Source organism: Perissodus microlepis, chromosome 7 (assembly GCF_051167445.1).
Source record: "Perissodus microlepis isolate ML-2025 ecotype Zambia chromosome 7, ASM5116744v1, whole genome shotgun sequence".
Taxonomy (NCBI): Eukaryota; Metazoa; Chordata; class Actinopteri; order Cichliformes; family Cichlidae; genus Perissodus; species Perissodus microlepis.
In genome coordinates this window covers 459,645-482,898 of record NC_140467.1, presented here as the reverse complement: position 1 = coordinate 482,898, position 23,254 = coordinate 459,645, and positions in this window count along the sequence as shown.

The following is a 23,254-nucleotide window of genomic DNA, read 5'->3' as shown; positions in this document are numbered from 1 at the left end:
AGTATACACTGGAGACAGATACAGTATGTGTGCACAAACCCACACACACATACATGCAAGAACAAAGACGCGTGTGCCAAACCATAAACATAAAAGCCCCACAGAAGATCTCTACTGTGAGTACTCTAAATTATTATTCTACCTCTTCTTGTTTTTTTCTCTCCTTTGTCTTTATCCTCTAACAAATAAGATGTATGTATCTCTGCACTGTGGTAACTAAAATGTGCAAAGACAAGGTGAAGCAGACTTAGAAAATGGTTCTTTTCAGAGACTGTGGGGCATACAGAGCCAACGGGTGGGGATGGGCTGAGTGGGGTTGGGGTGTTGACAGCTAATCAGATTGGTGTGAGAGTGAAGAGTCAAGGCCAACACCCCTTTTAGGACACCAGAACTGCTATCACGTTATTTCAGTCTATTAATGTAACAAAAAGAGGGGTCGTACCCTTGGAACTGTGGGAAATTGAGTTTTTATGCACAGGGGGGTGTTGGTGTGAATGAGAGAAAAGGTCAGAATCAGACATCTTTCTCTAATACTGCCATCGTTTCCCATCTGCTTTATTTTTCACTTCTGCAAATCAGTGGTTTTGAAAATATTCAAGCACATTATCAACATTTGAAACTGGTTCTTTTTAACAAAGGTAATAAAGGTTGAAACCACTGAATCATTACAACACTGTATAAACAAATACTACAGTGGGCTCTGTCAGAAAACAAGACATGAATCCAGATAACTGCTCAAGTGAATATTACACAACCCCTACAAAAATATCTGGTCATGTCCTACGTACTTTATCGTATAATATAATAACTGTGTTAAACGGCTAAGTGACGGTTCAGCACACTGCCATCAGCTTTAGAGCAGCGATGTGGGCAAAGTACCACCTGCGTAGTCAGAGCAGACGCAAACAAGCTGCAACAACTTGAAATGCAATATGAACCAACAGAGTGTTTAGTGAAAAACCAATCCACACATTTACTTCAGGAGTGTGATCCTGGCAAACACCTCTCCATAACACGCTTAGTTTTACAAAGTATTTTTCAAATCGCAAAAGTCTAAAATCTCATGTTAGAGCTTTAAAAATGGCTTTAGTCTCTCCGGATGTTTTTCTAATGTCTTTATGATCGGCGATGTTTTAATTTTCATAACTCATTCATGTGATTACTGAGAAGGCTCGACTCTCGGCGTATGTCATAGATAGCTCTCTGAAAGGCCTTACCCTGCCAATTCAAGCCACTGTACTGGAAAGTGTGTTTGTTGTGTTGTTGTTTGCATTTTAATGCATTTATCTGACAAACCGTGGCCTGCTCTGAGGTACAGGTTTGTGTTTCAGTGAGTGAAATTGTTGCATTTGATTTGTATTTCTGTGCATCGTGGTCAGCCTGAATCGGATACACCACGATAACCGAGCTTGCTGTTAGTTTATAACTTTGCACTCCAACCACTCAAATACGATCAGTTCTTACTTTTGGAGTCCAACACAGGCTCATCTAAAGGACGACGCTGATAAGGTCTGATAGCCAGACAAGCTTTCTACCAGCTTTAAGGCCAATTTCAGTTATATTAACATTAAAGATGAAATATTCCAGCATTAGTTTTACTATATCATGTGGCCTGTCTTTCTTCTCTTTCTACTGATATATGTACATGTATTTATTTTTCATGGAACAAACATGTTCTGGGAGACCTGAATAATTCGTGAATCATGACTCAGGCTGGTGAAGGTTTTAACAGAAATATGTGATTTAAAAAAATACTGTTTATGTTTACTGAAAATGACAGAAAACTGCTGACATTTTCTTTGTACTGTCAGTCTGGAAATAAAAAAAAAGCTAAAAAAAGCTAAATCTTTGTTTTTGAATATAACAATGGAGAGCCCATTTTGAATGGCTGTTAAAATCACCCATTATAACCGTGAGACCGTGAGAGACTGATTCATCCCCTCTAGACATTGCTTATTTTTCCTCTGTCTGCACTGATGTAATACACAGTGCGATGTTGAGCCACGTTTTACTTGTGCACACAGGAGCATGTCAACGTGAGTCATGTCCCAGGCACAAAATGAAACATTTTCCCAAATCCTCTCAACTAATAACAGCTCCATGATGGTAAATCTGTTCCTATAGGAACAGGGACTGACAGACTAGTCTGAGGGTGAAGGTTAGACTCACGGAGATTGTGCAGCTTTCACGGAAGATGGAATAAAACAGAAATGGTGCAACTGTCAAACAATTATTTCTAGGCCAGACAGAGTGTCAAGTTTGTATCCCAAGATATCTGATATGCCAGTAGAGTAGATACACTGAGGGAGTAAGGGTTATAATTACCAGTGACTCTGATCATTTAACCCCTATTACATCTAAAAACATTTTTTTATTTGCTATCTGTGCATAAAACATATTCACTCAACACACAGTTGTAGATAACTATGCCTGTTCCTGAGAGGGTGTATTTTGTTTTCGATAGGAGATGGATATCATGCAATATTGATGGCAGAGAGTTTGCTGCCTGTTTCTGCTGAGTGCTCTCTCCACAGTTTAAAAAAATGAAAAGACCCCAGCGACGGGATGCCAAATAAAAGCATGTCAGTCAAGACCATTATAGTCAAAAGGAGATGGTTATTTCCATCTGATGTAATTAATGTTGTGGCATTATGGCTCTGTTCTGGGACTCATCGTCCTTCCATGAGGATAATGTGGGGAAAGCAGACCTCCCAGCACTACGGAGAGCAGCAGCGACACACACCAGAATAAAATGAGCTTCAGCATCGTTAAGTCTTAAGTCTGAGAGAAGTCACCCAGATGTCTGTGGGTTGCAAAGTAGCTTTCATGCACAGCAAATGTAGATGCACTAAAACAGGTTAAATAGCACACAACAACATTACATATGAGCGGGCGTAGGGAGGTTTGAGGTCTTCACTCACCCCGGTTCTGTTAGCTGTCAGGGCTGGGGGGCTGGGAGGAGGTGCTGGCCGTCAGACTGGGGTCTGGGATGCGGGGCCTCCCTGCTACTGCAGATAAGGAGGTGGTCCGCTTGCCTCCACCCCAGAGAGAAGGGTTACATCTCCTGGGTCTAGGTGCGGCTTGCCCCTCTGGGGGCGGGGGTACCTGGACCTGGGATATAGAGTATGTTTGGGGAGTGCGACTGTCTGTGCAGTGTCTATTTGTGTCTGTCTACACGTTGGGTGAGTGCCGAGTATTTGGTTGTGCATATGGGGGTGGGAATGCACGTCTGTGTCCACGTGTGCCTGTTTGTCTGTGTCTATATGTCAGGTTGGGTCTTAGACTCAACCTCTCTGGGTACATCTCAGGCCCTCTAAAGTACGGAGGCCTATCTCCCCTCACCACACTCCCTGCCGGTGGCTGATGCCCTTAGACTTTGGTGTGTTGGTGGTCCTTGTCATCTGGGGCTGGGCGCTCATGCATGTACCGGCTCACTCCTGGTGGCCGATTGGCGGGGCCGGGCGCCTGTGGCCCGGCTGGGCTCCTTCCGGGGGGTGGGATGCCCTCAGGCCTCTAGCCTCTGGGCCTGAAGCTCGGTCCTCTCTGGCACAGCTGGCTGCCGGCGGAGCCCGCGGGCACGCCACTGCAACCCCCTCTGGCCTCTGCTCCGTAGCTGCGGGGGGACCTCTCGTTTGGGGCTCTACTCAGCTCTTCCCAGGAGGGTGGCACGGTTCCCCCCCCCTTTGGTGGTCCTCCTCGGGTCCTTGTACTCTGGGGCCTCTGGATATCTGGGGCCTGGATCTCCTCCATACCTGCTTCATACCCTGGTGGACGGGGCTATGGCTCCCCACACTCCCTAGCAGATCGTTACATGGAGAAACCTTTGGAATACAAGCATGCTGATCCACACAGGTATGCACACAGGTGTACACACGGGTGTTCACAGACGCGGACTACACCTTTCTTGGCTGCTGCCTCAAAGCACATTGTGCGCTGTCTATCTTGCGTGCTGCACAATATCGTTTATTATTTAGTATCTACTGTTATCTACTGCTAGCTAGTTTATTGTGATGGTGCTGTTTATATTATGTTGCTCTTTGTTGTTTGCTTTCTCTTCTGTTTTTTTTCTCCATACAGGTGATCCAGGTGTTTTGTTTGTTTTTGTTTGTTTTTTCCTTTCTTCCCCCCCTTCTCACCGTCTCTTCTCCCCTTTGGTTTTCTTTCTCTCCCTCTCTTTCTTTCATTCTTTCTCCCTGTCCTATCCCCCAGTCACGTCTGTCCCGTTTGTAGCAACCGAAAATAAAATAAATACATAATTATAATAAAGGTCAATCAAATGGACCAATATGGCAAGGCCATGATGATCCACTTGGTAAAATAAATCCGCTTGGCATCTTTCTTGGCCTTAAGACAACAATTCTGATGGCTAAAGATCCAAACGGGACACAAAAAAAAAAAAAAAAAAAAAAAAAAAAAATAGCACATTATAGATAGACAGCAGCCATTTAGATGCATCAGTTAAAGAGGTCGGATATAAATACACCCAGTATGACTAAACTCAGAATGCCAACAATAAACCTGACCCGCTGTTTCGTGTGGATAAAGGATTATTACGCCCATTTGTTTCTACCAGCAACACCAGCGTTACCCTTTAACCATGCAGTCATTATCCTCATGCTCGTCACGGTACAGTTGATGAATCCTCTGAGGTTCTGGTCATGAACTCTTCTCTTAATCGCTGACGATGAAACATACACACCTACGTGCTGGCGAGCGCCCTTTAGTTGCTGTGCAGTCATAAAGGGGTTATTTGCTTATTTGCACTTGTTTACCTTTGATATCTCGTCTCCTACTTGGCTTCCTCACCTTTTCACTCCTCGTACTATCAGACAACTTTACAAATGGAAAGTCTCCAACTTCAGTCAACTCTAAGATATCTGTGAGCTCTTCTGGGAATCAACCAAACTATTATATTTACCTAAAATAACAATAAAGAGTGTCTGTATAAAATACACATGGATGTGCCCAAACTCTTAGTTTTGAACCTTTGAGCACTGTATCTTGAAAAACCTGTAAATCCCCCTGATGTAAACTGACCTTTAATGTATTATCGATTACTTTGGTTGAAACTAGTCTGAAGAAACACAACACCAAGTTCCAAAATCCAAAACTGTCACTTTGTGTAACACAACAAACTCTAAAAATATTTCAGTTATAGCTTTTGTTGTAACTGTACATAAGCCGATTGCACAGGTAAGCATTTATTCTTTTGTAAATTCGATCTTTACACAGAGCATAATGGGGCATTTTAAATAGGACACGACATCCTTGCTGTGCACTCGGCTGTCAGGGGCCAGCAACCATCAGATATGCCAATATCTTGTCAACAAAATGTAATAAGGTCTAGAAAATGAGATTATAGTCTGTGCTTTACATATCGGATTTGATTATTTTATCAGAAGTGCTATATCTGGTGACACATCATAATTCACTTAATGGCAGCTCCGCTTCAAAAATATGACTATAAATAGCAAGAGCATATGCTAATTAATCTCATGCCAGTTCGACTGTATATTAAAGGACTTATTCGATTTGTGGCAGCCCGCTGCATCAGGACACGCCGCTGATACAGGGACGTCGTACAAAGAGGTCAGGATCAGGTGTGAGCCAGAGACAACTGCTACACATATTCAATTCAATTCAGTTTTACTTATACAGCAGCAAATCACAACAACAGTCACCTCAATATCTTTATATTGTACAGTAGATCGTACAATAATAGACACAGAGAAAAACACAACAATCATATGACCCCCTATGAGCAAGCACTTTGGCGACAGTGGGAAGGAAAAACTCCCTTTTAACAGGAAGAAACCTCTGGCAGAACCAGGCTCAGGGAGGGGCGGGGCCATCTGCTGTGATTGGTTGGGGGAAGAGAAGGAAGACAGGATAAGGACATGCTGTGGAAGAGAGACAGAGGTTAATAACAGATATGATTCAATGCAGAGAGGTCTGTGAACACATAGTGAGTGAGAAAGGTGACTGGAAAGGAAAAACTCAGTGCATCATGGGAATCCCCAGCAGCCTACGTCTATTGCAGCATAACTAAGGGAGGATTCAGGGTCACCTGGTCCAGCCCTAACTATATGCTTTAGCAAAAAGGAAAGTTTGAAGCCTAATCTTGAAAGTAGAGATAGTGTCTGTCTCCTGAATCCAAACTGGAAGCTGGTTCCACAGAAGAGGGGCCTGAAAACTGAAGGCTCTGCCTCCCATTCTACTTTTAAATACTCTAGGAACAACAAGTAGGCCTGCAGTGTGAGAGCGAAGTGCTCTAATAGGGTGATATGGTACTACAAGGTCATTAAGATAAGATGGGCCTGATTATTTAAGACCTTGTATGTGAGGAGCAGGATTTTGAATTCTGGATTTAACAGGAAGCCAAAACAGGAGAAATCTGCTCTCTCTTTCTAGTCCCTGTCAGGACTCTTGCTGCAGCATTTTGGATTAACTGAAGGCTTTTCAGGGAGGTTTTAGGACTTCCTGATAATAATGAATTACAGTCGTCCAGCCTGGAAGTAATAAATGCATGAACTAGTTTTTCAGCGTCACTCTGAGACAGGATATTTCTAATTTTTTTTTTTTTTTTTTTTGCCTGTCCCATTTGGTTCTTTAGCCGTCAGAATTGTTGTCTGAAGACCAACAAGGATACCCAATGGATTTGTTTTGCCAAATGGATCATCATGGCATTGCCGTATTGGTCCATTTGATCGACCTTTGTTTTTATTATTTATTTTATTTTATTTTCAGTTGTTACAGACGGGACAGACATGAGTGAGGGATGGGAAAGGGAGAAAGAAAGAGGAAGGAAAAGAAAAACAGAAGGGAAGAGGGACAGTGAGAGAGGGAAAAAAAAAATCTCCTGGATCACCTGTTGAGAGAGAAAGAAGAGAAAACAAGCAAAAAAAACCCCAAAGCAACATACTAAACACAACACCATCGCATTAATCTAGCTAAGTGTAAACAGCAGTAAATACTAAATATTGAATATTGTTGTGCAGCACGCAGGACAGACAGCGCACAATGTGCTTTGAAGTAGCAGCCAAGAAAGGTGTAATTTAAGTCTACGAACAGTGAACACCCGTGTGCACACCTGTGTGGATCAGCGCGCTTGTATTCAAATGGTTTCCACATGTAATGGTCTGCTAGAGGATGTAGAGAGCCATAGCCCCGCCCCCAGGGCATGAAGCAGGCATGGAGGAGATCCAGGCCCCAGACATCCAGAGGCCCCAGAGTGCGAGAGCCCAAGGAGGACCACCGGAGGGGCATCCGTGCCACCCTCATGGGAAGGGCTGAGGATCCCCAGACGAGGGGTCACCCAGTAGCCACCGAGCAGAAGCTAGAGGGGCCTGCACCGGCGCGCCAGCTGTGCCAGAGTGGACCGAGCCGCAGGCCCAGAGGCCAGAGGCCGGAGGGCCCCCCGCGCCCCGGAGGAGGCCTGACCGAGCAACAGGCACCAGGCCCCGCCAAGTAGCCACCGGGAGTGAGCTGGTACATACCTGAGCGCCCAGCCCCGGACACCAAGAACCACCAACCCACCGACCCCTGAGGGCATCAGTCACCGGCAGGGAGTGTGGTGAGGGGAGATAGGCCTCCACACTTTGGAGGGCCTGGGAGTTCCCAGAGAGGTGGAGTCTAAGACCCGACCTGACATATAGACACAGACGAACAGGCACACACAGACACAAACATGCATTCCCACCCTCATGCACACATATACAAAAACTCAGCACTCACCCAACGTAAGGATTGACATAAATGGACATGTACACACAATCACACTCCCCAAACATACTCTATACCCCAGGTCCAGGTACCCTCGTCCCCAGAGGGGGAAACGGCACCCAGACCCAAGAGATGTTACCCTTCCCCCCGGGGTGGAGGCAAGCAGACCGTCCCAGGCTCCGCAGCAGCAGGGAGGCCAATCGGACAGCCAACATCTCCTCCCAGACCCCCCGCCCCGATGGCTAGTAGAGAACGGGGGTGTGTGAAGACCCCATACCTCCCTCCTCCCGCTCATGTGTTAGGATATTTCTAACTTTAGAGATGTTGCACAAATGGAAGAAAGCAGTCTTACATATTTGTTTAATATGTGCGTTGAAGGACATGTCCTGGTCAAAAATGACTCCAAGGTTCCTCACAGCGTTACTGGAGGCCAAGGTAATGCCATCCAGAGTAAGAATCTGGTTAGATACCATATTTCTAAGATTTTCAGGGCCGAGTACAATAACCTCAGTTTTATCTGAATTAAGAAGCAGAAAGTTAGCGGCCATCCAGGTCTTTATGTCTTTAAGACATTCCTGCAGTTTAACTAATTGGTGTGTGTTATCTGGCTTCATGGACAGATAGAGCTGGGTGTCATCTGCATAGCAGTGTAAATGTATGCTATGTCTTCTAATGATGCTGCCTAAGGGAAGCATGTATAATGTAAACAGAATTGGTCCTAGCACTGAACCCTGTGGAACTCCATAATTAACCTCAGTGTGTGAAGAGGACTCTCCATTTACATGCACAAATTGGAGTCTATTAGATAGATATGATACAAACCACTGCAGCACAGTACCTGTAATACCTACAGCATGTTCTAATCGCTCTAATAGGATATTATGGTCGACAGTATCGAACGCTGCACTGAGGTCTAGCAGGACAAGCACAGAGATGAGTCCACTGTCAGAGGCCATAAGAAGATCATTTGTAACCTTCACTAAAGCTGTTTCTGTGCTGTGATGAGCTCTGAAACCTGACTGAAACTCTTCAAATAAACCATTCCTCTGCAGATGATCTGTTAGCTGTTTGACAACTACTCTTTCAAGGATTTTTGATATGAAAGGAAGGTTGGAGATTGGCCTATAATTAGCTAAGACTGCTGGGTCTAGAGATGCTTTTTGAGTAAAGGTTTAACTACAGCCAGCTTGAAGGCCTGTGGTACATAGCTGATTATTAGAGATAGGTTGATCATATTTAAGATCGAAGAATTAATCAATGGCAGGACTTCTTTGAGCAGTTTTGTAGGAATGGGGTCTAAAAGACACGTTGATGGTTTGGAGGAAGTAATTATTGAAGGTAACTCAGAAAGATCAATTGGAGAAAAAGAGTCTAACTTAACATCAATGGTACTAAGAGTAGCTGTAGATAATATTACATCTGTGGGATGATTACTGGTAATTTTTTCTCTAATGATAAAAATGTTATTTGTGAAGAAGTTCATGAAGTCATTACTAGTTAACGTTAAAGGGATGGTTGGCTCAACAGAGCTCTGACTCTTTGTCAGCCTGGCTACAGAGCTGAAGAGAAACCTGGGGTTGTTCTTATTTTCTTCAATCAGTGATGAATAGTAAGATGTTCTGGCTTTGCGGAGGGCTTTCTTATAAAGCAGCAAACTATTTCTCCAGGCTAAATGATGATCCTCTAAATTTGTGACACGCCATTTCCTCTCCAGCTTACGAGTCGTCTGCTTTAGGCTACGTGTTTGAGAATTATACCACGGAGTCAGGTACTTCTGATTAGAGACTTTAGTTTTCACCGGAGCTACAGTATCCAGAGTCGTACGTAGTGAGGAGGTAAAATTATTAACAAGATGATCGACCTCTGTTGGGGTAGCGTTCAGGCAGCTGCTCTGCTCTATGTTGGTACAGGGCATTGAAGATGATAACAGTGGGTGGATTATATTCTTAAACTTAGTTACAGCGCTTTCAGAAAGACATCTACTTTGATAAAATCTACTCTCCACCGCTGTGTAATCAATTATTGTAAATGTAAATGTTATCAGGAAATGATCAGACAGGAGAGGGTTTTCAGGAAACACTGCTAAATGTTCAGTTTCTATGCCATATGTTAAAACAAGATCTAGAGTGTGATTAAAGTGGTGGGTGGGTTCTTTTACAGTTTGAGAGAAGCCAGTTGAGTCTAATAACTCAATTGTAATATTCATTTTGCACACGCTCTGAAATAAAAACAACTGTTCTAATGCATTCTTACACAAACGGCCTAACAAAGATTGTAACAACACTGACATTCTAAATATATATATAGTGAGCCACGCCCTCTGTGGCTTCTTTAGATCTAAATCTAATCAGGCTGTTGGAAAGCCTCAACACCTCCTACCCAAAATATACTCTAGCTACAGATAGTGGACAAGTTTGTTGAAGTTTACGGCATGAATGACTGAACTATTGCATAGTCTAGTGAAAATGTAAACATTTAAGAACATAAGATACGACCTCACAGATGAGCCTCTACTGTGATTAAACACTGCGTGCCAAGAGTGAGAGTCAGTTTGATGCTTGAAACAGGATAGTGGGCATGAGTTTGTCGAGTAATTGGGACGACACACTATCTTGCCGACTGTCTCCACGTCTGCTCTACCAGTGGCTCCTTAAAAAGCTCCATGTGTACTGTCCCAGTGGTGAACTGCATCTGCTTTTCTCTTTGAGTTTTGTCACCCACATTTCTCTGAGATGCATGACATGTACAAGCAAGAGGAAAGCAAAGCTCGAGCTCCCCAATGAAACAAAAAGAGGGCAGAAATAAAGCAGAGGGCATTAGCGTTTTCTCCTCCCTTTCTCTGCTTCTGGTTCTTTTGGATAATGTCGTTTATCTCAGGCAAAGGTATGACGCAGTGACAAGGCATGCTCACATGAACACTTCGACGGGTGTCTCACACACACACACACACACACACACACACACACGCTCATCGCTCATACAAACGTGGGTCTCAGGAGGGAAGCCCCCGATCACCCAACAGTACATTGCACTGATGCCTGGTTAACCCTGATCCGTCTCTGCTTACCTGGCTCTGTGTGCCTGAGTATGTGTGTGTGTGTGTGTGCACATTTTATTCTAGAAGGCTGCCTCTATCTCCGTGCAAGCTTGTGTGTCTGTGTGTGTGTGTGTGTGTGTACTGTTTTGCAGGAATTTGCAGGACCTGACTTTTATCTTCCACGATGTTCTTTTTAGCTGCTGAAAAATCACATTTATGTCTTTGCAGATGTCAACAACTGTGAAGTAGTATGCATGGATTCTTTTTAAGTGAACACTATATTTTCTCTGTAGTTTGGTTTTAAACGTAAACATATAAAATGAAAGCCTAACACAGTGAAAAACCATGGTAAAGGTTTTCACACTCCTTGGGAAAGACGCATATTTGTATAAAATGACAGGACTGTGATTTACCATCCTTACCATATGCAACAATGGCACCAGCCAAACTTAGCACACAACATGTTTTGTTAGATTCTGTCAGAAGGAAAAGAAAACTCTCCTCTGTGATTGGTACAAATATGCTGCACAAGGTGCAAATATTTCTTTTTTTATCATTTCATTCATCAGATTTATATTTCTAACATCAGTTATTCTTTTTGGACCAACCATCGCAGTATTTTTACAAATTAGCTGCAAAATGAAAACCACTGAGAGCCACTGAGAGGTGAAGTGGGTAACACTGCTCCTCTGTTTTACTTTGCTCCTTGCATGCTTGTGGATGTTATGTGGGTATGTACCAGCCTCCAGTGGTGGGGACATAACTCAAAAAAAGTAATATGTTACACATTACTTTTCATAAAAGTAATGCAGTATGGAGAAAGTATTTTGTTACACTGCTACTTACGTTACTTTCTGAGACACACTGTCACATATTTACAAAGTAACAACAGTCCAGCACACCAGCACAAACCCCTGTTCTAATGAGAACACACTCACAGTCCTTCTTTTAGTTTTTCCATAAAACACAAAGCAAAGATCAAAAACAACCTAAAGAGACTTCAAAGCGATCACCACAGTGATTCTACTTTAGGAACATTAAACGCTGCAGCCTGGTTGCTCATCACTGCCTTTGTTACGCGTTGAAGATCAGGGTCTGGCTGCTGGGCTTTGGTCAGCATGCACTCAGCTTTACAGTTTTTTCTGATGGCTTAAGCACATTTTTTGTAACTATTGGCTATTTTTGCAAAACTCTACACACAAATAAGAAAACTCTTCACCCAATCAGCAAAACATTGTAGTTTTCTTGTAAAAGCGAATAACCCTGCTTAACTCTCCACACCTTTGTAAAAATGGTATTTTCGTATCCAACAGTTAACACAAGCCATCATATTAACCTCCTAGGACCTGGCGTCCACATATGTGGACATCACATTTTGGGTTATTTAGACCAAAATACTAAATTTTGCTCTACAAGGGCCTGATATCCACTTACAAGAACATTATACTGCCTCTGTTCTATCAAAATTTTAAATGAATATCCTCATATGTGGCTCTTATTTTTCTTAAAAACAAAAATAAGGTAAAAAAAAAAATCTGGTAATTCTTTGTTTTTACATTCATCAGGACCCAATCAGCCCAAATATCAAAGAGAAATTAAAAATGCTGCTGTGGAAGAGTTCGGGTCTTAGGAGGTTAATAAGCACACAATGCACCAACTAAACACTGATGGTATGAATAAAAAACACATCTGGCTTTTGCTTTCTCTGTGCACAAGGTAGGCTATGTCAGTTTGAGCTCATACTTTTGTCATAGGTCTGTAAACATGGAGGGATCCAAACTTCATGTACTGGTGTTTATTTACACACATCAAAACAAACATAAGTGTTTATTCCCAAGTCCAAACAAAACAGTAATTTCACTGAGGAAAAAAAAGAAATCAGTCTACATCGTGTCGTCTCTCTGGGTCCGGCCACAAAATTTCATCAACATCACATGCAATGTCCTCGAGTCCAAGGCACCGGGGAAAATATCTCCTGGAATGGCGTATCCAGGCCTGACATGATGCCTGGTCAATATCCCCACATGCCTCCTCCATTGCCTGTAAAAGGGCTATGCGTTGATGGGGATGACGGTCATAGACCTTCCAGCGCCAGGCAGAGAAGAACTCTTCAATTGGGTTCAACAATGGAGAGTATGGGGGGAGGCTGAGTACAGTGAAGAGTGGGTGATCTGTAAACCAGTTGCGGACCAAAGCAGCCCTATGGAAACTAACATTGTCCCATATGATGACGTATCTGGTCTGCTCTGGTCTCTGAATATTAGTGAGCATGTCATGTAAGGTGTCCAGGAATGTAATAATGTGTGCAGTGGTATATGGGCCCAGGGTTGCATGATGGTGAACAACTCCATTTTGACTTATAGCTGCACACATAGTTGTGTTACCACCATGTTGTCCTGGGACATTGATAATGGCACGGTGTCCAATGATGTTCCTGCCACGTCTCCTTGTCTTAGTGAGGTGGAAACAAGCCTCATCCACAACAAACTGCTCAGGACCCATCTGCCTCTAGCTCCATCACTCTCTAGACAAGACAAAACAAATTCAGCACAGCAGGCACATGCACAGCACTACAGTGTGCACTTCCAGATTCAGTACCAATGATACTATAGCTCACCTGCACATAGTCATATCGCAGCTGTTTTACTCGTTCACTGTTTCTTTCCAAAGGTGCTCTGTAGATTTGTTTCATTCGGATTCTGTTGCGGGCAAGTACACGACCTAATACAGAAATGCTCACATTTCGTATGTTTTGGAAGGTGGTGTCATCCTCAATTATGTGCTGCTGAACTTCGCGTAGTCTAATGGAATTATTTGCAATCACCGTATTGACTATATGGGTTTCTTGGCCTGCAGTGAACATGCTTCCTCTGCCCCAGCATCTGGTCAGCTAGCAATTCTGTAAAGTAACAATTTCACTATTGTTACATCTGTGGTATTGTTGTGTTCCTCATCAGCATACGGCAGTGCTACAAGTCTTAGTGCAAAGTGACTGTACTAACGATTCTCATTTTGAAATGTCCTTATGATGCTTGCTGCAGTGTAGCGGCTCGAGTTAGGCTGAACCCGTTGGCCAGCTTCCCTCAGGGTCATTCCACGGTTGATTACATGGTCCACTATTGTAGCTCTGATGTCATCAGCAATTCTATTTCTTACTCTTCTTACCCTTCCTCTTCCCCCTCCTCGTCCTCCTCTTGCTCCTCCTTGTCCTCTTCCTCTAACTTCACCTCCACGTCCTCTTCCTCAGCCTCCTCTAATTCTCACTCTTCTCACTCTTCCTGCTCCCTCCATTGTACTCCACACGGACAGCTTACCTGTAGCTTATTTATAGTGCTTAGGCGGATTGCAAAGTGAACTAATTATCTGAAACAGTTTTCACATGAGACAGTGTGCCAGACAGTTGGCAAAATAGAGTAAATAATAGCCATAAATGTGTATAGTTTTTCTAGGACTGTGTTGATCATTTGGAAATTGAGTGTAAAGCAGTGAGTTGTGTTTACAGTTCTGCAAAAAGAGTGCTGTGCAGTGGATTGTAGCTACAGGTTTGCAGAGTGTGTGTTACAAAATGGTAAACTGAGTGCAAAGCAGTGTTTGTGCTTTTAGTTTTGCAAACTCGGTGAGTGGTTTTGGTATAAGTATTAATAGTTTTTGAAATTGTGCTGTAAGAATCACAGTTAGGGTTTAAGCATTCAGAAAAAACTGTAACATCACTTTGGGTTCTTGGCTAGCTTTGCATTAGCACGCTCTCTGTACTGAAGCTTGCAAAGAGCTGATGTTGTGCTGGCAGCATCAGCTGTTTCTGTCCTGGACGTACACGTTACAATCACACTCTTGTCCTTTTGTGTAATAACAAGAAGTAAGTGCTGTGGGCCACTCTGCCATTTTTGTCCTCTTGCACATGAACTGTAATGCAGTACTGGAGTTGTCACTACAGTACTGCATGTTACACCCAACACTGCCACCCACCTAAACATGATTGTGCAGCATGAAGTGATCATAGCAAAACCCGAAAGGAAGCAAACAACAGGCTTCAAACAGGACGCAGGAATATTCCGGCTATCCAAGAGAAAAGCAAGAGAAAAAAAGAGCCGTGGTAATACTAGAGGACATTTGTATGTGTGCAGAGTACAAAAGACTTATGGTGCTCTTTTTCTTGTAGATGAGTAGGAGGGGACAATGTGACGAGCCAGACTTCTTTAGTACTCTTTAAGTGGAAGCTCACAGTGGGAGGTGTGAAATGCTGTAATTCTATTTGTTTGTATGATTACAGATTTTGGAACTTGAAAATGATTTGCTCCAAATTATTTATAAACTGCCAACACATTCTTATTGTTTGATAGAAATAATCTTGTTCTTGTGATGAGCCACTTTATGTGTGCTTGGTGTAAACTCAGACCCTTTTCTTGAGCCTACCTCTTCTGTCCAATCTAATAATAATAATTTTTTAATTATGACTAAACTAGTATTTGCTGGTAGTGGTAGTTAGCTCCTGATCTGTAGTTTTGGAAGCAACGTTCATTTAAACTGAAACAGCTGTCTGTGATTTCATTAAGAGGCCTCCTCGTGCCCTTGAACCAGCTCCATGGTGCTCCTGTGTAGTGACACTCAGGGACAGCAAATAAAGCAATTATCTAGAACATTTTGTTTCCTATAGATGTGTGCATTTGATTTTTCCGTTAAGGAAATTAACGTAAACACACCTCCACCTCTGTCTATATGGATATAGCTGAAAACAATAGTGTAGCCTGCACTGTAGTAGAGGAAGAATAAATCTAATTTCATATCATGTATCCATGTGCAATAAGTATTAAGACTAAAATATGCCTGCAAATAGAAAATGTGATACTTGTTCCTCTCGGCATTCACACCTAATTAACTTCCAAACAGCACATTTTAGTCCAGTGACGACAATCGGACTCTTTCCAGACAATATGCTGACTGACTAAAGCCATATTTTTCCTCACTTTACGCTGGCTTTAGCCACTGCCTTTGTTCACTAATGCTGTCTTTACACTAACGATTACATGAAGAAGTCTTTTCCACACATGAACTTTGATTAATTATAGTCTCTATTCTCTGTTTTACCCCCAAAAGATGAACTTTGGTGATCTCACTTCCAAAATGTCACGGCAGTACTGCGCATCCTCAGAGTCTGTAGCTGCACAGCATCATCGGCCAGCAGGCAGACAGACAGACGTGCGACGATGACAGACAGACAGGTAATTAGGCTGGTAGGTGGACGGACAGACAGTCGGGACAGGAGACAGGCCTCGTGTCCGGAGGCAGTGAATATGACACCCATGATCGCTCTTTAATCTCTGCTGTGGAAAAACAAACACACGCGCACACAAAGCGGGTGTGTGGTGACAGCTTGCTCCTGTCTGTCAGTCCAGTTAAACTGCAGTCAGGCCAGTGTCACACTGACAAACAATGAGCTCTGCTTCTCCAGGGTGAGCGCGACAACCTCCGACAACTAACACACACACGCCCAGACACTCCACGCTGACTGTCTTGGCAAAAGAGCTATGTGGTCATGGGTAAGAAGAAGAAGGAGAATGGGGGTTTGAGTGTGTGGCAGCATCTATATTTCAGTGTATGACAGAAAGACAGAGAGAGAGAGTGACAGAGAGTAGATGTGGCTTGTCCCCGGCGCCCTGCATCAGAGAGAAGTCCTTTTGGCCTGTCATTCACCGTCAGCTTGTATTAGAAGCTAAAGGAAACCCCTGGGAGAGAGAAACAACAACGGGGAGATGGGGATGAGAACTGCAGGAATGACAGAGGGGAGGAGAAAAACACACACAGAGAAAGACAAAGGCAGAGGATAAGAGATGAGAGAGGTTAGAAGAAAGAGGAAAAGGACGGGAAACAATCAAAAGTGGTGCTGAAGTGGGGGAATGGAAAGTGAGAGGAAGGAGGATGATACAAAACGAGGAAGAAAGTAGATGGAAGAGAAAAAGAAGAGAAATATTAGAGTTTTAAAAACAGGTCATGAAAAAAGGCTTCAAAACGTTGCCAAAGTTACACTGTATTTACACGGCGTTTTACTCAGCATGAATTACAGCTTCTGTTTTTCATTTCATCAAGTTTGTCGATACAAAACAGCTACAAAAGGCCAAACTGCAACAATTACAATGCTGCTCAATCACACATGAAATCTACCACAAATGGGAAACACTCTAAAAAAAGATTTGTAGGTCACTGACTTTGAAAATACCTCATATCTCAGTCATGCTGCATATCTGTAGTGATATGGACTGGTTAATGTGTTAGGTACAAAACGGGATGCCACATTGTTAGATGGAAATGAAAATGATCACCCTACAGAGGGCTGAACTAAAACACGAAAACTCAAAGTGAAAAATGAGGTGTTCATTTTGGGGACTATTAATTTTCGTCGTAGTGCTTTTACGGACAAAAACAAAGCCAATAAATTTAAAAAAAGCTAATGCGAGAGGACAAAAACTATAATGAAATGTATTGATGAAAATAAGATGAAAATGTTCTGGATAGACAAGATCCAATCAGAACTAATCAAGTTGTGTATAAAGGCGTGATGAGTTTGGAAATGATCCAATCAGAAGTAATCTCTTTGTGCAGTGAGGTTAGATCACACCTAGCTTCCTGTTTCTCATGAAAACGCAACAAAATGTCAACGCTTGGTAGGAAGAGAAGGGCAGACATGTGGACACGCTTCCTGTTTAAAGTCTACGAAAATAAAACATTTTGTCAACCATGTGGAGCAACTCTCCGGTAAAACCACAACAAACTTTTGGATTTTAGTTTTAATTTTCTACGGCCCCCACATGCCAGACAATGTCAGCGGATGTCCCTAATTAGACGATGGATAGCGTCCTGAGGGGTCTGTACTTCCAGATCTGGAGCAGGGCATCACTGAGCTCCTGGGCGGTTCAACCTGGTGATGTCAGATGGACCAAAACTGAACTCTCAGAGGTTTTTTAATTGGATGTAGATCAGGTCTGCATGGGAGCCATTTGGTGGCCTTGTTTCCATCATCTTCCAAGAACTGCATACTCCGCACCACATGATCAAAACACAGTGTTGGGGAGTAACGGAGTACATGTACCACCGTTACGTATTTAAAATACAAAATATGAGTAACTGTATTCCGTTACAGTTACCATTTAAAAAGGTGGTATTTAGAATACAGTTACTTTGTTGAAATAAATGGATTACACGGCGGTACTTTCCTGTTTCATATTGTGGCAGGTCAGGACTGTTTGGGTTTGTTTGATAGCTACGTTCTGTTGTTCCAGGCGGCAGCGTTACGGTTGACATGGTGACGCTCTCTCTCTGCGACTGTGTGTTTCCTGGTGAGAGAGCGCCTTTTGTTGTTGTTGTTGTGCTAAGCTAATAGGCAGAATGTTACAGGCATCGCCCTAAACAATGTAGCCTCCTGGGCAGTGTAGTCCGTGCTGCAGGGAGAATGGACCGCCATACCCGTTATGTGTCTGTGAGCGAGGAGGGAGAAAAAGGAAAAGTACGAGCTGTCACCGAGCAGAAACGGGAGCTGGAAGCATGTAAATATAATAATAACCACTGCAGCCAAGAAGAGAGCCTGACGAGCCCAGCTGTAAGTAAGCTATTAAGACTCCACTGTACACTGTGTTCCTGTTTTCCTCTGAAACAATAAGCTCCGTTGCAGCAGCCTTTCAACGCCTCTCTCTGTCTCTCACTAGCAAAGTGAATACATTACAAAATACATTTTGGGGCATGTATTCTGTAATCTGTAGTGGAATACATTTTAAAAGTAACCTTCCCAACACTGTCAAAACATGAGGCCGGGCATTGTTGTGTACTGGCTGGAACCCAGGACCCACTGCACCAGTGTAGAGTCTGACAGTGGGTCCAAGGATTGCAGTTGCCAGGCCTGTAGAGGTCTGTGCATCCCCAGATCATCCCTGATCCATCACCAAACTGGTCATGCTGAACGACTTCACGAGGCCACTGTTTTTCTGATTGTTTGGTCAGAGACATTCACACCAGTGGCCTGCTGGAGGTTATTTTGTAGGAATGATGCAGGGCTGCTGATGGCTCGAGGATGTTCTACTGTCCGGTGCAGCTCTCCTAGAGTAGCTGCCTCGTTGTTACCCCTCTGATGCACCTGGTGTTATTTCATTAACACCAGTGATGCTGAAATCTCCTCTGTTGCTTACCTGACCAGACCAAGGCCCCAGAGGTTTAACTGACTTCATGTTATACTCTAAATAAAAAAGGTTTTGTTGTTGTTGTTTTTTTTGTTTTTTTTAGCAATGTACACGTAGCTATAAGGTTAACAGATTTTATATGTCAGAGTTAAATTATTATCTACATGAAGAAGCAGGATTATTACAGTTTTGTTTTTCTGATTATTTTCTATTTCTACATATTTACCATTTACTTTCTGAAGGTCTTTAACTTACAGTCATGTAAACATGTCAGTGCTCAATAAGTGTGATGCAAAGCTTCATCTGGCAGCTTGGGATCACTAATTTGACGATACACACCCAAACTAAAACTAACGACATTCTCGTTCCATGTTTTTTTGTTTGTTTGTTTTATGAGTACAAAATATCCTTTCAAGCGCTGCGTTAGGCTGGTGAATAAGTCTCAGTGCAGAGAGATATTGAGGTGAGAGTCTACTACCAGTGCCCACCCCATATATCCACAGTCTGGGAACCAACTCTATCGTCAAAGATGGCAACGCCCAACCCCTCAGGGTAGGGTTTGTCAGAGACCTCCAGAATTTGTGAGTGGAGGGAATGGCCGGCCTGCAGTCCTGACCTCAACCCCATTGATCACTTGTGCGATCAGCTTGGGTGTGATATTTATGCCAGAGTGACCAACAAAACCACACTGGCTGGCAAAAACTGGTTGAAGTGTGTGACCAAGTGTAACAGTGTTTATGTGGTATTATTCCACTTGCCACAAATGTCAGTGTAATGAGGAAACAGCGCCCCCTCTCGGTGTGGCTGGTTAGGTGAGGCTGGCTGCAGTAATCGCTGCCAGTCTGCCGTAGCCATACGAGAGGTGAGTTATATTGTTCCGCACACGATATAGCTAAGTAGTACAGACACATAAAACATGTTTGATTAGCTGATGGGCACCGAGTGTAATCAGTGCTTAGTGGACACATGTCCAACACCAGTTTATGTACTTTTCATTTGTTTATTATTGTGTAAAACTGTGTGCTAAAGCAGAATGCTGATGGGATGTTCTGCCGTAGTGTGCTGTGCGGAGTGGTGTGTGGCGAGCCTGTGCACTGATACAACACCGTTGTTTCCATTCAGGAAATAAAGTGGCGACGATCGATCAGAGACTCCTTGTCTTCTTAAAAACACAACGCAGAGTCGAGGAGTCTGTTTGGGCCGAACTGTTGCAGCGGGGTGAAGCAGAAACCGGTTACACAAGCTGGTGACCAGCATGAGGAGGTGGTGCCAAGCTGTTGTGACTGTGTGTACAGGGTTGGGGAACGGGACCTGCAGGTTTCAGATCTCACCCTGGGTCAGTAATAATAATAATGCATACTTTATCAATCCCCGTGGGGAAATTACCCTCTTTGCATTTGACCCATTCACCCAGTGAAGCAGTGGGCAGCCACTAAGCAGGCGCACCGGGGAGCAGTGTGTAGGGACGGTACCTTGCTCAGGGGTACCTCAGGGTAGCCGTTCAGTGGATTCAAACGCCCGACTTTCCGATCATGGGGCCACCACTCTACCTACTGAGATATTCCTGCCCCCCAACACACCTGAATCAAATGATTAGTTCATTACAAGGCCTCTGGAGAACTTCAGTGCATGTTGAGGAGGTCATTTAGCCATTTGAATCAGCTGCGTTGGATTAAGGACACATAGACAACATGCAGGACACCGGCCCTCGAGGCCTGGAGTTCCCACACACCTGGTGTATGGTTCTTCCACATGCCACCTAGGACCCCGTTTGTTACATTCATAAATTGCTAAATATCCACAGTGTTGGGAAGGTTACTTTTAAAATGTATTCCACTACAGATTACAGATTACATGCCCCAAAATGTATTTTGTAATGTATTCCGTTACATTACTCAATGACAGTAACGTATTCTGAATACTTTGGATTACTTAATATATTATCATGCTGTTTACAACTACGTGAATGTCCTATTGCTGTGTGATTTATTACGATTACTGAAGGTCCGCGGCTCCGAACCGTAGTAAAGGGACCTCTGGCTAATACGTCGGGTTCGTGTCGGGCTCGTAGCTGAAAACTAGCTTTACTTTGTTGTCTGGGTCGACTTTGCTAGTGAGAGACAGAGAGAGGCGTTGAAAGGCTGCTGCAACGGAGCTTATTGTTTCAGAGGAAAACAGGAACACAGTGTACAGTGGAGTCTTAATAGCTTACTTACAGCTGGGCTCGTCAGGCTCTCTTCTTGGCTGCAGTGGTTATTATTATATTTACATGCTTCCAGCTCCCGTTTCTGCTCGGTGACAGCTCGTACTTTTCCTTTTTCTCCCTCCTCGCTCACAGACACATAACGGGTATGGCGGTCCATTCTCCCTGCAGCACGGACTACACTGCCCAGGAGGCTACATTGTTTAGGGCGATGCCTGTAGCATTCTGCCTATTAGCTTAGCACAACAACAACAAAAAGGAGCTCTCTCACCAGGAAACACACAGTCGCAGAGAGAGAGAGAGAGCGTCACCCTGTAACCATGGCAACCGTAACGCTGCCGCCTGGAACAACAGAACGTAGCTATCAAACAAACCCAAACAGTCCTGACCCGCCACAATATGAAACAGGAAAGTACCGCCGTGTAATCCATTTATTTCAACAAAGTAACTGTATTCTAAATACCACCTTTTAAAACAGTAACTGTAACGGAATACAGTTACTCATATTTTGTATTTTAAATACGTAACGGCGTATTCATGTACATGTATTCCGTTACTCCCCAACACTGAATATCCAATATGTCTTGCTTCTTCAAACTTCAATCATGCAGAAAATTCTTTTGGCACTGGGAGAGAAGATTTGAAAAGTTTGACAAGGACATGCCCCCCCCCCATCAACCATCACTGACTGAAACAGGACTCACATATTCTCATATCATGTCAGATCCTTCTGACTTCACTGCGGCACAAGTCACTTTAACACCGCACTTACATAATGTACATTTTCAAATTTGGAACTGTAAATTTCCAGATTGTTTTATTCTACTTAACCTAATGTATATAATTCACTCACTTATTGCACATAATGTCCTCTTTGTATATATCTACTTACTTACTGTATGTAATATTTTCTCTCTCTTTTATGCACAGTGGAGGAGCGTATCAGGTCACATTTTACTGCGTGTTATACTTGTATAACTATCTACGTGACAAATAAAAGATCTTAAATCTTGAAGTTTTTCATGGGTGCAACCCACATACCCAACTTTGCTGCTCTACTGACATTTTCCTTAAAAATGTGCCACCATTTAAGAGGAAGTAAAACAACACTGATAACCAGGAAACACTGAAACAGGAGGGAGGGAACGCTGAGTAACTCGAACTAAAATACAGTCATGACTAAAGAGCAAAATGATATGATAAACAAGCTAAAAACAAGACATAAAGCAGCCGAGCAGAGCACCAGTTCTGAACTTCAACCAAATACAAGCTCAGGCCCATGACAAATACCAAGAGCGCAGAAGTGAGAGCCTCTGTAAACTGACAGCAGTGTGATTTTTAAAGCACAGCCACGATATACAGTGGCATATGCATATCAATATTTTACACTGCCATAAAGAACTAATGTAGGCCTACTCTCACTTAGGGAAGTAAGTGACGTGATGGCTTATGAACTGAGTGGAATATAAGATACTTCTGATTATACTTCATGTGAAGAGTAGTCGCAGAAAATACTGCAACCCTGGTTCATGTAACCAGTCTGTGATCTTATATGTGTAGGATCCAGTTATGTTTTTTCTATTGACACGACATCGATACTTTAAACACTGTATTGGATGCATTGATGCTTTGGAGATCGATACACCTAGCCCCACTGCAGGGCAGTAAAAGTCTACGTTTTACTCAGTGACACTAAATCACTAAGATAATCTTTAAAAAATGGACTTGTGATGTTTATGGCTTTATTTCCCAGCGGTGCTCATTTGGCACATTCTGCATTATTTCAACACATCTATCTGTCTGTCTGTCTGTAGTTAGATAGATAGATAGATAGATAGATAGATAGATAGATAGATAGATAGATAGATAGATAGACTGTAAAAAAGAAATTGAAGCAGTAGTTTGGGATGGAGCAGGGACAGAAAGAGAGAAAAGGAGAGAGAGAGGCTCTCTTAAGTAGTGGGGCGGGGAGGGGGCGGTCGGCACGCAGTGATTGGAAAATATCGAAGACGCGCACGCGCTAATCCGATGATGAGTCTCCGTTACAGAGGCAGGGAGGGGTGTGTGTGTGTGTGTGGGGGGGGGGGGGGGGAATCTGTGGAAATAAAAAAGATAAAAAAAGAAAAA